The sequence below is a fragment of the Acanthochromis polyacanthus genome, chromosome 22, assembly GCF_021347895.1.
Source record: "Acanthochromis polyacanthus isolate Apoly-LR-REF ecotype Palm Island chromosome 22, KAUST_Apoly_ChrSc, whole genome shotgun sequence".
NCBI lineage: Eukaryota > Metazoa > Chordata > Actinopteri > Pomacentridae > Acanthochromis > Acanthochromis polyacanthus.
This window is the reverse complement of record NC_067134.1, coordinates 26,509,802-26,515,801: the sequence shown is the minus strand read 5'-3', so window position 1 is coordinate 26,515,801 and position 6,000 is coordinate 26,509,802. Positions and strand designations below refer to the sequence as shown.

The 6,000-nt window shown below is 40.4% G+C and overlaps 1 protein-coding gene across 1 annotated transcript in view; it reads left to right on the top strand.

Annotated features, from left to right (window-relative positions):
• Positions 1-3,045: 3,045 nt before the first annotated feature.
• LOC110960948 (dystrophin-like) overlaps positions 3,046-6,000 on the top strand; it is a 221,941-nt gene continuing 218,986 nt past the window's right edge. The window contains 1 exon segment of the mRNA XM_051943268.1: positions 3,046-3,104. The gene's annotated coding sequence lies outside the window, so the exon portion shown is untranslated.

Below are 6,000 nucleotides of genomic sequence, written 5' to 3'. Positions count from 1 at the left end.
AAGTGAGAGTTCTCATGGTCAACATGAAACAGCCAGCTGACTGTCACAGCACTGCTCAGAAAGGAAAATTCTTCAATCCACAACCCAAAATCGGCAGAATAAAAAAACACGACATGATTAGCAGGGCTTTCATTGATAGTAGCTATGGGAGGCCACAGTGTCTCATCTGTCTTCAGCTGCTGGCTAACAAAGTCATGAAGCCAGCTGAGCTGAAGTCCCGTCTGACAGCAGAACACCTGAAGCGTGTAAAACTTCATCAGCAGAAAGATGCCAGAAAAAACAAACCGTTCATGTTCCCTCCTCACAATTTCACGAAGACAACCGAAGACGTCTTATTTGGCCACTTAGCATCTTACATCCATTGCATTAGCAAGTTGATGGAGTCATTGTTCATGCAATCGAGACGGATCCGAGGGCATGTCTGCATGAGGAAACTGAAAGAATTGAGAATTTGTGGGTAATCTGCCCCAATTCTTCCAGTTTTTATTGGAAATTCTGCAATGTTAATGTCTTAATGTGCTCTGAAATGAAAACTTAGAACAAATAAACTAATGAAGTAAAAAAAAAAATCAACCAAAACTTGTTCTAAACCTTTGACTCATCAAAGGACCACCAACAGCTGAACACACTCATCCTTTCCACAATTCAAATCAAATATTCTCCATACTGTTTCAGTCATTGGAGCCTGAAAATGAAGAGCTCTAAGAGTCCTTGAAAAACTCAAGACTGCCATGATATACATGGTCTTTACAAGCGTAGATGTGGACGGATTACCTGCTTTAGATAAGGGTGCTTCCCTTTCATTCATACTTGCTGCTCGGCCTGCCGTTTGAACTTGCGTGGTTGTGTTTGAAGCTGCACGTTGGCGTGTAATTCTTGTGTATCCAGCGTCTCACTGCAGTACACCGCCAGACGTGGGACCTTTTAATTAAAGGAGAAGCTTCATTAGTGGCTCCATTAGTCAATGCCTGGCCGGTGTCAACACACACACACACACACACACACACTGAAAGAGTCCTGTTAGCTGGGCTGGTATAATATTTAACCTGATGCTCTGTTTAAGGATGAGTGTAATTTATTACCCATAATAATGGGAAGTGACCCCATTTCCAGTCAAATGAGAGAGGCGGAAGAGAGGCATTATTCTAAGTCATCATGTCATTATTTCCATTGTAATGCCCATCACACACTGGACTGCATTCTTCTTCTACAACAACAACAAAACAAGTATCTCAGTGAATGCCTCCTTTACTTTTCTGGGTCCACATCATTATGAATGACAAAAATCAAAAGTTGCAGCTCTGTTTTTTGGAGAAACAAATTCCTAAATGAATGCTGATTAGTGGTAAAAGAAAGCTCCAGCTGTGTTTTTTTTTTTTTTTTTAATCACTGATTTAAATCCATTTGAAATGCACTTCAATTGGCTAAGAACAATCTAGAACTTTGAGCCTTTTGGAGACCAGTTACACTGGAAAATGCTCGGCCATTCAGCTGTAGAAGTGAGTCTACAACTTGATGACAGTTAAGATTTAGTTTTAGACAGCTCTGATTGAACACCAACTGTACTGCTGGGTCCAGACTACAGGGTTTTTGTCTAATATGATGCCACTGTGTCAGGATAAGATAAATACTTGTATGTAGACATAATTGTGACTTTGCTGTTTGAGAAAGAGTTGTTTTGGACCAACTTCTTGAAACGAGTGGAAGCTGACAGTGGTGGTGAAAGTTGCATGTGTGATGCTGGATGTCTTTACCAAAAGGGCTGCATGGGATTTTTACTTTGCCATGTTGTTATCCAGAAGAAAAAAGTCTGACTTGACCAAAAAAAACAAAAAAACAACCAACCTACCAACCAACCAGTCAACCTGCCAACCAACCTACCAACCTACCTACCAACCTACCTACCAACCTACCTACCTACCTACCAACCTACCAACCTACCTACCAACCTACCTACCAACCTACCAACCTACCTACCTACCTACCAACCAACCAACCTACCAAAAGCGGACATCAGTTTTGATCCTGGTGACATGTTTCTTGGTTTGGGCTAGTTTCACAAAAATAGTTTTCTATCCTGACTAATGTCTCCATCACTTGCTATGACTGTTGTGTTTGTGGGAAACTTAAATACAACCATCAGATACATACACAAACCAGACACATGATGCCAATTGAATAATAATAATATATAGAAATAGAAAGTGCTTTAATAGTAGACTGTGCCACTTCCTGCTGCTTATATATCCGAGTTCTTTGACTGACACTAAATCTCCCTGACAGTTTTTAATTTTGCAAGATAAGCTTGTTCTCCCCTTTTCTTCTGCTTCGTTCTCACGGCCGTCACAGAAGGCCACACTCTGCTCTCTTTGCTTTTGTTCGTTTATTGTTCGTCATTGAATTTGGTAGTTTTAGAACTACTCCTAATATGTTTTCTTTTCTATGTCGAAAAAGTCTCAGCTGCAAACTCTGGACTTCAGCACGCCTGATTAGATTATTCTGCAAAGCAATAACTGCTTTTTAGAATGAGTTCATGGTGAAATATGACTTGGATAAGAATAATAACACCACTCTCGCTAAATGAAACCCATTCGGAGTGAACATTCGGATTCGGACTGAGTTTTTCTAATTCTTCTTTTGACAAAACACTGATGGTTTCAGGTTAATAAACAGCTTCACAATGACCGGGATCACGCTTATTTAAAACAGCATAAAGGAGTGCTTGGACTTGCTCCAGTCAGTCTGGTGATGGTGACGGCCTGGAAGCGCTACTCTGATTGATATGATGAGGAAGCAATTAACCCTGAGCAACATTAGAGGAGTCTCTTATCACGCTAAGCACCACTTATGTTTGGTGTGTGTGTTTAGACAGAGAAACTGGCACTCTCTTGATATTTAACGAAAGAGTCCGCGTGCTTTCTTCATGTTCCTGTTAAACCGCTGCTTTACATCTCACATGTGCTTCAGAGTGCCTCACTGAATCACAGACAAACACACTGAGAGTTCCTTTTTACTGACTCTGGGTTTCTTTTTTCCTGGCAGACGAAAGAGAAGACGTTCAGAAGAAGACTTTCACAAAATGGGTGAACTCACAGTTGGCTAAGGTGAGCTCTCTGCTTCTTACTCCTCGTAGCATTCTGTGGAACCGTATCATCTCTTTGGATGTATATCTCCTGGAAGTATACCTCGGGCCTTGTGCATGACTTTTCCATTTTTTTGTATTCAGCAGTGTCCTATCAGAAATGCTGAAAAGCTTTTTGCAAAGTTGTTTTCTGTTACACCTCATGATGACATTATTGCCTCAGTGTTGATTTGAATAAATACATATTCAGGCCTGTTAAGAGCAAATTATTGGGTACTGGTTTAGTGCGGAACAGCGTTCTTTAAGTATTGGAGGGGTTTGATGGCACCAGCTCGGCAAATGAAGGCAAGTTTATTTGTAGAGGATGATTCATACCCAAGGCAATTCAATGTGCTTTACAATGGCAAAGAAATACATTCAGAAAAATTATTTAAAGGCAGACATAAAACATAAAAGTAGACATTAAGATCATAAAAAGTGCATTGAAGGATAAGAGAATAGATTGAGCATCGAATAGAAAGCTGCAGTAAAAAGGTAAATGAAGACATACCTTTTTGTCGGCTTCACGGTCTAAAACCCAACTATTCAGTGGAAATTCTGTTTGTTGCTAAATAAAAGAAGAAGAACAAGAATATAAGACAAATAAATGTCACTAATCCTGAACAGAACAACACAACCAGTGTTCTGAACAGTCTTGTTTCAACATTTTCAATACAAAAAAAGCACTTTGAGCGCAGTACTCCTCCAAGGCTGCTCAGTTGTTTTATCATATCCGACAGCTGAAATCTTGAAAAAATTTGTGTCAGAAATCACGGCAACACAGACGTGTCTATTTAATTTAGATGTATACACAAACAAAATGACCTTGCGCTGATCATAGGCGTGTGTTCTGCATGTGTACATTATGTACGGATACGGAATCACGTGACCTAAATATGTAGCGGGAATTGATGGGACTCAGAAACACCCCAAGCGTAGCCGCGCTAGACAACCCACGGCAACGAATTTAATTCTCTGCCAGGGTGAGTCGAGTTACCCTTGGTAAGCCTCGAGGTTGGATTCTCCTAAAACTGGTCGACGAATCACCATGAAGTGTAGAGTCAGAAGGCGGGCGTAACTAAGTGACGACAGAGGCGCGACGATTCTGACAGAAACAACTGGAAACGACCATAGAAACAAGGATAGACAAGAAGATAGCTGCGCACAATAATCGTTGAGCTCCATTAGCACCGACTCTGAATAATCTTTCTGTTAACATGTCTGTAATATACTTGAGCTTCACCCATTGACTGTATAAATAAGGCTTCACCGAACTCCCACATCCTCTGATTTCCGGCGCTCTAGGAACTACGTCAACCTATTCATTGCGCTGATTGGTTGTATACCTACCCATTTGCTGCAGAGTGATTTGAAAGACAACCTTTTAGCCCGCCTCCCTCCCTGTCGAGAGTTCCTAGACCCTTGTGTCTTCAGACCTGGGTCTAGCGTGGCTAGGCTAAAACACCCCCACAATTTAATCAATTGTTCCTTGGATAATTTCTAATGCTAGATTGTGTTAGCTAATGGTGCTTAAAGGCTAATTGGTGATTAGAAAACCCTTGTGCAGTTATGTTAGCACGTGGATAAAAGTGTGAGATTTCCATTGAAAACATGAAATTGTCTCGGTGACCCCAAACGTCTAAACGGTAGTGTATTCATGGCTTACAGTTTTCAGCTAGTTTTTGCTTTTTGTTTGGTAACCAAAACTACACCATCAGGTTTAGTAAACTAGCACAGTTTTGGCTCAAACCAATCATAACACATTTAAAGCCTCTCCTCTATTTCTCAGGTTACAAGGATTCCATCTAATATATGATCGGCAGGTTGAAAAGGTGAAACATCAAAGCTTTAAAGGTTGATTTGAAATGTGAAATGGAATCCAGCAGAAAATGTTTCCCTCAGAATCTAATGAATAATGCAGTTTACTTGTATAGGAACATGATTTTTGAGAGAGAGAACTTCTCCAGAACAGATTCGGTCAGCATTTATTGTTCAGAGTTTTAATATTGTCAGTTGGCATTTGTGAACGGCTCTGTGTGCACAGCCAAACCAATGATAAATGCCACCCGCCAATATTAAAACACTGAGAGGATAATGAGATGAGATGAATACATGACTGGGTTCTGAAGCTCTGTTTTATGTTATTCTTCTTTTGAAAAACTGTGATGACATTTTTTGTCCGTCTTACGAGCTGTTTGTGTTTGCAGAGTGGCAAAATGTTCGTTTTCCTGCTTGAAAATTGTAGCTGGCTTCAAACCTGCTCTCTGCTGGCGAGGGATTAAAAGAAGGAGAGAAAATATTCAAGGATATCATCAACATGAAAAGTGAAGCGCTTTAGATTCAGCAATCATTGAGAAGAAAACCCCAAAAGATCTTTACGTTACTCCAGATCCAGATGTTTGTTTACATTTAATCAGCTGACCATCACCTGCTGACATCACAAAAGTGTCACACCTGAGCCTTCAGGACAAAACAGAGCAACAAGAAAGCAAAAACAAACCAACACGAAGCTGCGAGAACCAAAACTGCAGCCCCTCCTCTAAATCACGTGACCAAGACTCCGCCCCTCTATGACATCAGAAGACATAAATTAAGAATAAATAAATTAAAATAGACCTGCTGGAACCAACCTGTGGGTCAAAACTGGAACAAATCTGTAGAGCTTTGAAGTTCTCTTTCAGATCTGTTCTGGTTCCTTCTAGAATCTCTTGAAAACAGAGATCTACAAAGAAGGTTGTCAGGTGGAACAATTCAATTCAATTCAATTCAATTCAATTTTATTTATATAGCGTCAATTACAGTCAAATCGTCTCAAGACGCTTTACAGAACCCATATGCCTGACCCCCAGAGCAAGCCCAAAGGCGACAGTGGCAAGGAA